Raw genomic sequence first — 11318 nt, 5'->3', positions numbered from 1 at the left:
GGGGGAAGGTAGAGAGGAAGGCTGGCTTCTGTCTTTGGGGCTCCCTAATTGCCTGCAGGCCAAGCAGTGGCGAAAGGTGTGGAGGGGCATCACAGGAGGGAGAGGGGTACCAAAAGCAGGGAGATTAGGGTTTCTACTCCCTTCCTGTAAGGAGCAGGGTGAAGCTCATGGGAGAGTAAGTGATTTGGGAGAAAGATGGGTAGGCCCTGAGAACAGGTGACCCTTGTGGTTATATCTGTCCAGGCATTGTATTGACCTCAGGAGACCTCTGATTTTCTCTCTTCCCTGAGTACCTCCCCATGGGCATGAGTGCACATACCATAAAGTTTCTATGTGCATTTTGTCCTGGTTTTTTTTTTTTGGTTTTTGGTTTCTTGAGACAAGGTCTCGCTATGTGGTTTGGGCTGGGCTTGAACTCACAGAGATCCTCCTGCCTCTGCTTCCTGAGTGCTGGGATTGTAGGCATGTGCCACCACAGCTGATATTTTGTTTGAAGGTCCATATTATTTTTTAGATTTTTTTATTAGTATATGTTTGTAAAACAGTAATTACGTTCATCCTGGGAAACTGGTACTTATATATATACCACATCTTGATTATTTTTATTCTCCCTCTCCCAGCCTTCTGCTCTCCTCTCTCCTTCCTTTCCCAGATCCTCTTCCCATCTCCACAGTTTACCCCCCTGGGTGGTTTTGGTTTTGTTTTTGCCATGCTGGGGATCGAACCCAGAGCCTTGCACATGCTGTGTACATGCTTTACCACTGAGCCAAACCCCAGACCAACCTGTGGTTTTGGGGCACTTTGTTTGTTGGTTGGTTGGTTGGTTGGTTTTGAGACTGGGTCTCACCTTGAACTTGTTGTGTAGCTAAGGCTGAACTCAAATTTGCAGCCATCTACTGTCTCAGCCTCCTGAGTGCTGGAATTACAGGTGTGCACCATGCCCAGCTCGATTTGTATATTTTTATCCAAGTCTGAAGAAGGGTAATTAGTCATGGAGAACCACAGTCGGTCATAGTCTGACCCCTTGGTGAGCAAGAGGCACTTAGTGAGGCCTGTTCTTTAGAGTCTACTTAGAGTTCTGCCTTCTTCAGAGACACAGATCTGCTTTCCCCCGGGCACCAAGAGGATACCTCTCACACGAGGCCTTAGGAGCTGCTCACAGGGAGGTCAGAAACTCCTTCCCAGTTTTATGGCCTGAGGCAGAGCTGTATTAGTTAGAGTTCACAGAGGAATAGAATTCATATAAAATATCTGTAGAATTGTAGAAGGGACTTATGAAGTAGGGGGGCCCTGGCCCTGATTGACTGCTGTCAGGCCTGGCCTAAACCAACAAGACAAAGCAAATAGGCTGCTTTTAGCAAACAATAGCAGCTTCTCAGTAAATGGGACAAATGGACTTAAAACTAAGTACACACACACACACACACACACACACACCAGCACTGAAAAGTCCAGTAATTATCTACACTCCTGAGCAGACGGTTCTTGGGCATCGAAGTCATAAACACTTCACTCCAGATTCCTTAGCCCCTTCAATAACTATATAAGCCTAATTCCTTTCCCAGTTAGTTGCTAATATCTCTCTCCTAGTGTTAGCCCACCCACTCAAGGATGAAATCTCTCCTAGTTAGCTGCCACTATCTCTCTCTTCCAAAGTCAGCCCGTCCACACATGGATGTGATAAACTCAGCTTTTCCCTGTTAGCTACTAGAATCTCCTGATTTTAGCCTTCTGATTTTAGTCCCTGTTTACTGAAATAAACTTTTCTTTCAAAAGCCTATTTTTTTTTTTTTTGGTACCAGGGATCGAACTCAGGACCTTGCACTTGAACCACTGAGCTAAATTCCGGCCCTCAAAAGCCTATTTTTGACAAGTGGATTCTTTATAACAACTACCCTCCAAAGAGCCCACTTCTTCCTTCTCTTCCCATCCTGAAAGTGCAGCAGGCTTAGACAGTGCCAGGATGATTTCCTCCAGCTTCAGGGAAGGGCTCCTTGAGATTCAGCATTAACCATTAATCTTGGGTTTGTCCTTCCCAAAATGTACTCTGGCCATAGGATAATTACTGCACATTCATCCCCAAGGCCGCATTTCTACAAATGCAGAGCCAAAGGTCACACTTGTTCCCACAAACACTGCTCCTTGCAAAAAAACGAAAAATGGGCATTGTTAGCTTCTGCCCCAGCTTGGAGAGGTCAGGCCAGTCAAAACCCACTTGAGCCAAGGGAGAAACAGGCAGCACACAGCAACCATCTTCCTGACCCTAATTAACTTTTCCTTTTCAATTTCTCCTTTACTTAAGAATCACTTCCTCAGAAATGACTGGCTGATGTCACTGTCCTGTATATAGAGACTTTCTCAGCAAATGCATCCAAGGCTTTAAGCAAAGGGACAACTGTCTATCTAAGTGAAGTGGGCTTTCACAACGATGGAGTGCAAAAAAATGCTACCCCTGGGCTGGGGATTTAGCTCAGTGGTGCTTCTGTCTGTCCCACAAGTGCAAGGTCCTGAGTTAGATCCCCAGTATCAAAAAAAAATGCTACCCCCAAACATGGCACTGTTGGAATGGGGAAACCACAGGTACAGGAGGCCACCCGCACCTGAAGTAGGCCATAACACCAGGAAGGTCCCTATGCTATTCACCTGTCTTGTAAGGCAGGCAGTAGAACTACTGAACTATTCACCTGTCTTGTGGCTGAGACACAATACTTAACACCCACAACTTACAGGAGATTTAATTTGAGAAATTCAGTTCATGGTGGCTCTAAGGTAGGATCATCATGGAAGAAGGACAGGGAAGGGCAGGTCTGCTTAGCTCATGGTGGCCAGGAAGCAGAGAAGGAGAACGGTGTCAGAGAGGAAGGGGCAAGGGACTATATATAGTACCCAAGGTACTGCCTCCATGACCCACCCAGACTCACAGGCACATGCTTTACTGATCTTCTAGGCTTCTTTGGTGGAGGATGAAATCCAAGGCCTTGCACATGCTAGGCAAACACTGTACCAACTGAGCTACATCCCCACCCTCAACCAAACACATCTCCTTAAACCATACTTAATTTCCAAATAAAGAAAATAGAAAGGGCTGGGGATTTAGCACAGTGGCACCACACCTGCCTTGCAAGCACAAGGTCCTGAGTAAAATCGCCAGTACCAAAAAAAGAAAACAGAAAGTTCATAATTCTACCTAACATAATACAACTACCTTGTGTACAGTCAATGCAGGAAAAGCAATAATCCCTTCCCCCGAGTGCCAACAGTTCCAGTATTTCTCCTTTTTGGTACTGGTAATTGAACTCAGGACCTTGTGCCAGCAAGGCAGGTGGCAGCACCACTGAGCTAAATCCTTGGGCTGAGTTCCAGCATTTTTCAAATGTCCAAGTCCAAGTCTCTTCTGAGACTTAAGGCAAACTCTTTTTTTTTTTTTTTTTTTGGTACCAGGGATCGAACTCGGGTCTTTGTGCTTGTGCAGCAGGCGGCGAAACCACTGAGCTAAATCCCCGGCTTAAGGCAAACTCTTAACTGTGAACCTCCTCTGTGAAAATCAAAAACAAGTTACATAATCCCAAGATACAATAGCATAGAGTACATATTCCCATTCCAAAAGGGAGAAATGGAGAATAGAAAAAAATAGGTCCAAAGGAAGACCAAAACCCAGAAGAACAAACATTAAGTCCTGTAGCACCATGTACCATATGGGCACATGGTGATAAAATGTGAGTCCCAAGAGGCTTGGGCAGCCCCACCTCTATGACTTTGCTGGTTGTAACCCACATGGCCTCTCTCTCAGGCTGGCTGTACTCACTGCCTGTAGCTTCCTTCAGCAGACATTCCAAGTTCCTGGTATCTGCGATATCCTAGGGTCTCCGCTGTAGCTTTGACTTCATTCTCACAACTTCATGGCATTGCTCTCTCAGGGGTTCCCTTCCTGCCCTTCCAGGCCTTCCTTTGAAATCTTGGTAGAAATCTCTCTGATCCCACAACTCTTGCATTCTGCATTCCAGGAAAACCAGCATCGTGTGGATGATGCCAAGGTCTGCTGTCAAAGAGAGTAGTAGCTAGGTGTCCTTAGACCATGGCCACAGAGGCTCTGTGTGCTTGTATGGCTAAGCATAGTGAAATGAATCCTGGAGAACTCATTTCCTAGGAGGTATTTCTTGAGCAGAAGCTCCAGGGACTCTCTTCTCAAATGAAAGGTTTATATTTTTGCACCCTTGAGCTTGTGATGGTGGAGCCAATCTTGCTGATTTCTGAAGTGCACTCAACCCATCTGTTATGGCTTGTATCTAGATGTCCCCCCAAAGCCTCATGTGCTCATAGTTGGGGCTTTTCAGAGGTGGCTGAATCATGGGTGTGCGAATATGAATTATGGTGAATGATACTGGGATTAAGAGTGTGAATAATGCAAGCCCCACCCAGGGTGTGAGTGGCACCACCCTAAAGGCTGGAAGCTTGAATAGATAAAAATCAAAGATGAAAGGCTGCCTGTTAGCTGCTTGCTGCTCACTGCCTTCTGCTTGCCATGCCATGGTCTGTTTCCTCCTCTGCAATGCCCCTCTGCCCTGCCACCTTACCTTGGAGACAGCCAGCAATGGGCTAAACCTCTACAGACTGAGCTGAAGTAAACATTTCCTGATTTAACTTGTAAGTGTCAGATATTTTGTCCTAGCAACGAAAGAAGTAACTAAGACACCATCTTTTTTGTTTTCCCTATATAAAATACTTGGTTCCTTTTTAGTGGCACTAATCTCTTTAGCAGCCACACTTCCTTTGACCCCAACCCTACACATGGTTCATTCTGGGCAAAAATTTAAGTTTTTCAAATTTTTCTTCTCTTCCTTTTGCCTCCCCACCCCATTTTCACCATAAATCTTTCCAGAAGCAGCCAGCAGTGCACATGCTACAGCTTGAATGTTGAGCTGTCTTGAAATTTTTCTGCCAGATTGATTAGTCCACTACCTTTATTCTCAGTCTCCTGCAAAGTCTAAGGACATGGGCAGAATGTAGACAAACTTTCTGCCAGAGAATAATACATATGGCCTGTAATAAAAATGCCAATGGAGTCTTTGTTCCTAACTGAAACCTCCTAAGCCTGGCCATTACAATCTGCATTTCTATCGGCATTCTGGTCAGGTTCTGCTTATTTCATTCTAAGACTTCTCTAAGCTACATCTCAAAACCTTTCCAAACTCCTTCAGCAAATCAGTTTCAAAGGGTTCTAAATCACATAATCAGGTATAGTCACAGCAATGACCCACTCCTGGTACCAATCTTCTGTATTAGTTACCTTTCTTATGAGTGTCAGATATTTTGTTCCAGGAATGAGAAAAGTAACTAAAACTTCATCTTTCTTCTTTTCCCTATACAAAGGGACCAATTTTCTGTATTAGTCATCTTTCTTGTGGCTGGGACACAATACCTAACATGTACATCTGGATACTGGTGTATGTGCGCATGTGCCAGGATCACTCTGCTGCCCGCGGAATTAGAAGAAAATGATTTACAAGTGCACAGGAAGAGGCTGGTGGCTGGTGGTTTTGTGCTTTATAAATGCAAAATGTGGCCAAGATTTACCAATTTGTAATAGCCATTTGTCTTGCAAGTGAGGTAGCTTCCCCAGCAACTAACATAGTAGTTGCTGTAAAGGCCAAAAGAAGTTTAAAGTGTTTGTAAGTGTGGACTTTTTTCTGCTGCCATCCTTTTTCATTTTTTGTAATTATTATTTCATCATGAAAAGCAACCTATCCAAAGTTGGAGCTTCCAATGCCACGAACCATGTTGATAAAGCAACCACTTCTTATTGAAGTGAATTACTACATCTGGTAGCGATGTTAAGTGCCTAAATCATGTTCTTCATCCTTTATGCACAGTAATTTTTTAAAGGCAGGTTATTTATGTTGTGTGTGTCATGTGCTTTACTTGCTACCCCCTCCTTTCCAGCCAAGTTTATGTACATACATTCACTCTACAGTGGCCAGCTCATGGAGCTTCACATCCTGTCCTTGGGGGCAGGTGGTGTAGGTCAAACACATAGGAACTTTCAGAGTAGTGAGCAACTTCAGGTAAAGACTTCATTGAGATAATATCATCTCCATAGTCCTTTGCTAAAGGATTCTATAATTAGAGATGTATGTGTCAGAGCTGATATAAATTGATCCATACTCTTAATATGTTTTAGACATCTAAATCATTTGAGACTTTTTGAGGTTTTGTTTCTGGTCCCTAACTAGGGAAGATGAGGAAGAGTCAGGCAGAGGTGTGCAGTACTCTGTGCCATGTAGCTCTTACTCAAGAAAATGACACCAATTTTATATACAGTAGAGGGCTTGTTATCTGAGGAAAAACAAATACTTAACACTTACAATTTAAAGAAGGAGAGATTTAATTTGGCTCACAGTTTCAAGGAATACAGTCCATGGCTATCTGGCTCCAACACAGGAACATTATGGTGGAAGGACATAGCAAAAGAAGTCTGCTTAGTTAATGGTGGCCAGAAAGCAGAGCAGGGGAATAGTGCCAGATAGGAAAAAGCAGGGGACCATATATAGTACCCAAAACCACACCTCCATGACCATAGCCAGACCCATATCCAGGAAGCTGCTTTACTAATCTGCTAAGCATTTCTTTATCCAGTGAATTTGACTATCAGGATTAACAATCACAATCACTCTCTGACTTTCTCCCTCTCTTTCCTCCCTGAAGACTCTCCTGAGACAGAGGTCCTGCCCTCTACCCAGAAGGAATGTCATGAAAGGATGCCAAGAATTGGAACAAACAGCACCCTCGTCAAGTTTATTGCCATTAGCTAATACCCTCTTGTTCCTTGAATCATAGTTCTTCGTAACAGTCCATCTACATCAGACCTGAGCATAAAAGTAGATAGTTTTTCCTGTTTCTTTGCATCCTCATTTCTTTTTTTTTTTAAGCATGGATTTATTTTATAACTTCACAATGGTAATATTTGACTTTGTAGAATGTCAATAAATGACAATAATGAGGTAATTTTCATGAACACAAAAGCATATGAAATCAGGGTACAATGGATGACAACCATATCACTCTGGTTAAACACTATTGAGAAATATTCTCTAGGAAGGCAAATGATCACAAATGATACCTTATTTAAAGTGCTTTTCGTATAATCTCCTGGTATTCTTCCTTAAACGAACCTACACTCAGAGAGAATGTTGTTTCAGAGTCAAGTCACTAACAACTGTCAACAGCTGCTGGGATACTTATCACAAATACAAAAGGCTGAAATGGTTTCTAATGCAAAGGCATCACAACTGGGCCAGAAGATAACATCTTCACTTGTTCCTTCACAACTGGAACAACAAGGACAGCATGCATTAATCTGACAATAAACGTCACGAAAACCCCAAGAGCCTCCAAGTATTGCCTCTCTTCTAAGTTCCAGACCTCAGCCAAGTTCTTGGAAGGTTATTATGCCATCTGATCCTAACAACCATGCTGTACTCTCCCCACTCCATTTTCAGATGTGGAGACTGAGGGTTACAGAAGCGAGGAAATTTGTTTATAGTATCACAAATCTACCACCAGACTGTACATCAGCCGTATCAGAGCTTTGCCTAGCACGTAACTCGATGGTGCTCATTTGTGCTGTCCTACACACTTACTTAGCATGCAGGGCCCCGATTTAAACTCTTGACGTGCTATAGGTTTTAAATCTATGGCCAATTAAAGGAAGTTTGGATAGGGTCACAGAGACCAGCAGGAAAGCTTTTTTCGAGGTCTACACAAAGTGGGTCAATCTCGAAACAAAAGCAAGCCTGACGGTAAATGCTGAGTGTTAACACTGGTTCATCAACATATTTGAGCCTATCTGTCGTTAGATATTGGAAGGGTGTAAAGCACATTTTGAAGAGGGGACTGCTGAAAAATCGCTGCAAAACTTTGAGAACGCAACCTGAAAGCTATTAAGACAGTGGAGAGTAGATGAACCTGAGTCAGAGTCCCGGGCTTGTCTAGGCTGTGCCACATGGTGTTTTGGTGTTGAGGAGACCACTGAACCCATCTGAGCTTCAGTGTCTTTCTCTTCATAATGAGCAAAAATAAAAAAACACAAGAAAGAGGATGGATGCTGCACACATCCAATGACACTGTGAGAAATTCTTTACACATTGCAGACCCTCAATAATTGTGAGGTTCTCTCCTCTTTGCACTGTTGCCACTCAAAACCTTCATCTCTAACCAGACCGGTCTGATGGCTATATGCATAGGTGCCCTGCGTGTGCTGCTGTTCTCCGATGTACACCCTTTCTTGGAGGCCATCTCTGGGCCTCCGGCCTCCTGACAGTGGGGATGGGGCCACCTCACCTGTTATCTTCAGAGCCACCAGGAGCCATCAGAGCCCCACAGACTGGGGCAGGGGTGGTGTGCATAGTTAGGGGACGATTTGAAGGGACATACAAGCTAGATCCCCCACATGTGCTTCACAGTAGGGCTTGAACTCCCATGCGAATCCAGTGCTGTTGCTCACCTGGCAGGAGGCAGAGCTCAGGGGGTGACCCTAGTGGTGGGGAGCTGTTATACAGACAAAGCTTCACTCCCTTGCTGGTCCCTTGCCTCCTGCTGTGTAGCCAAGCTCCCCCAGGTTCCTGGGACTTGGGGAGCCCTGATCTACACGACACCTAGCAGAAAGGTGGAGGAACACTTCCCAGGTGAGAGGAGGAGGAAACCTGGAGGAGGTGGTGTCTTACCTGTCCACACCCTCCCTACACTTATGGTGCCCAGGCCAGCTTCTCACCTTGGCCAGAAGCTCCCTACAAGCCTGCCTACCTTGCAGGTTCACAATTTAGCTGTCCATGGTGGTTGGAGCTCTCTAACTTTTTGTACCATGTCCCATGTGCTCAGGGCTCAGCAGGAATTTGCTGATTTGAGACAGGTAAACCCACACGGCAGGCCAAGCCACTTCATTTTTCAAACTCATCAGAAAAGCTATTTTTTTCTATTTTTCCTTCTGTTGTATGAGTACACTTTGGTCTATTTATTTAAAAGGGACCAGAAATACAGGTGTTTCAGATTTCTTTAGGCTTCCTAACATTTTTTTTTTTTGTTGTTATCGGGGATCAAACTCTGGTCCTTATGCTTGCGAGGCAGGCAGCGGAACCACTGAGCTAAATACCCAGCCCCTTCTATCTAACATTTAGAATTTAATCTTTTATTTATTAACAACCTACTTAGGGTTTAAGAAACTCCAGGTATTTTTTTTTCCTTAGGAAAAGAAAAAAAAGCAAGATTTGGCTCAAATGCCTTCATTTCAATCTTGTACATTAAAGGAAACAAAAAATACTGTAAAGATCTTAGCCTAATCAAGTGAAGGTCCTCAGCCCGCTGGCTGGAGGAGGCCACTCCCAGCCGGCCTCAGTCCTCTCTCTCATTATCCCAGCGGCCACAGGCACCACCTTTCTGCGGCTCCCTGATATTCTCATTTTCAAAGGAGACCTCTTCCTCCTCTTCTTCCCGTATTACCTTCATCAGCTCCAGGAAGCTGGGAGGTCGCCCCTGGTCCTTCAGCTTCCTGAGGCGACACCAGAGGACGTCGCTGAGGCTGGCCCCAGCCACGACCTGCTCCAGGCGGACCTGGTCTGAGATGTTCCTGGGGATCGCCCGCTTCTCCACGGCTCTCCGGAGCAGGGTCTCCACCTGAAGCACATAGGCCGAGACCTTCTCTGCTTCCTCCTGGCAGGTCTTCAGGTACCTCACCTGGGAGGACCTGCGGCTCTCCATGCTCCCGAACACCTGTTTAAAGGCCTCCAGACACTCCTCCACACCGATGGCCAGGTTGTCGGCCTGGACGATGTGCATGAGGTCCAGGGCGGGGCCCGCAGGCTCTCCATCAGCCACCTCTTCTTTTCGGCCTCCGTGACAGGCCATTCTTTGACTATCTCAGTGGCCTGTTCCAACCAGACCTCAAAGGGCTCCTCCTCTGGGGTGGGTGTGGCGCTCCCCGAGAAGACTCTCAGCTTCCGGTACCTCATGGGCAGCAGGGGCTGAGGGGCATGTGACATTGCCTGTCCCAACAAATGGGCTAAGAGCTCTGGGGAGATGCAGGGGACAGCAGCTGGAGACACTCCCTCGTGCCCAAGGGCTCGGAACATCCCCGAGACTGTCTGGCCCTCTTTTTCTAGAAAGAGGTTCAGTCTTTCGAGAAATTTGGCATCCTGGTTAGGGGTCTTGAAGATCACTTTCCAGACACCCCTGCACTTCGCTGGGGATGCCTGAGACATCAGGGTCTTCCAGGAGCTCTAGCAAGACAGTGCTGGCGTTCTCCTGCTTCCGGAAGATCTTCCCAAGCAGTCTGCACTTCAAGGCCTCCTGCAGGAAGGCCTGGATCTCGGCCTCCCCACAGTCCACTGGGATGCCTGTCACCATCAGCGACTTCTGAGCATCCACACCCATGATCCTGCACCAGTCCTCCAGCAAAGTCACCGCCATGGTCCCAGACAGAGTGAGGCTGTCACGCTGGGGCACGGAGACACACGGCTAGCAGGGACCACGTCCTGGGGGAGCTTCTACACCATAACCCCCAAGCACACGTCCCTGCGTGGCAGTCTTCTCAGAGTCTTCTGGCCCAATAACCTGTCCTTGCCCAGTGCCAGGCGCTCAGCACTTCTCGACTCCTCAGGCCCCTCGGTGGGTAGCGGGACTTGGCTCAGTTGTCACAGTGCCACTGCCCGTGGGTCCACAGTGCACGGCAGCCACGTGGTGGGGACCCTTCTCCAAAGGCCAGCCACCCCACATCTCCTGGTCTCCGAGACGCCCTCCACTCTGATCCTGGAGAGAAGTCTTTCAGCAGGGCAGCTGGGCTCCTTTTTCTGTTGGTGGTGGCGGGGAACATGCCAAATCATGACACTCGCGGACCCTTCCTGGGGCAGCGGTGTAGCTTGGCGCATGGAGACCTCGTGCGCCCCGCCCCCGCCCCCGCCCCCGTCCCCGTCCCCGTCCCTGTCCCCGTTCCCGTCCCACCGCGCAGGCGGAGAGGTCCGCACCCCGGTACCCGCACGTGCTCACCCGGCCGCGCCTGCATCCTCATTTCTGAAGGCTCCATGTCACATAAAATTCATATTAAATAAATTATGGAGCTGTCTTTTGTGATGGGGCCTCAGCCATGATCCTGTGGATGGGTGAGGAAAAGACAATGCTTTTTATCCTTCACAGCAAGGCTTGCCTGTTGTCCTTTCCCAAGAAACCAGAAATGAGTGCTTCCTGGACACCCAGCATTGTTCAAGTTATGCCAGATGCCAGGGGAGACAAAGGCACGGACCGTGCCCTCAAGGAGGTATACATGTGTGCCT

At 46.8% G+C, this 11318-nt stretch overlaps 1 pseudogene; it reads right to left on the bottom strand.

Annotated features, from left to right (window-relative positions):
- Window positions 1-8741: 8741 nt before the first annotated feature.
- Window positions 8742-10917, bottom strand: LOC101707649 (paraneoplastic antigen Ma2 homolog; annotated as a pseudogene).
- Window positions 10918-11318: the final 401 nt, after the last annotated feature.

This window comes from Heterocephalus glaber, unplaced genomic scaffold (genome assembly GCF_053883595.1).
Source record: "Heterocephalus glaber isolate CG9 unplaced genomic scaffold, H.glaber_assembly_v1.0 deba00001457, whole genome shotgun sequence".
Taxonomy (NCBI): Eukaryota; Metazoa; Chordata; class Mammalia; order Rodentia; family Bathyergidae; genus Heterocephalus; species Heterocephalus glaber.
The sequence above is the reverse complement of the archived record's forward strand: the minus strand, read 5'-3'. Positions and strand labels throughout refer to the sequence as shown.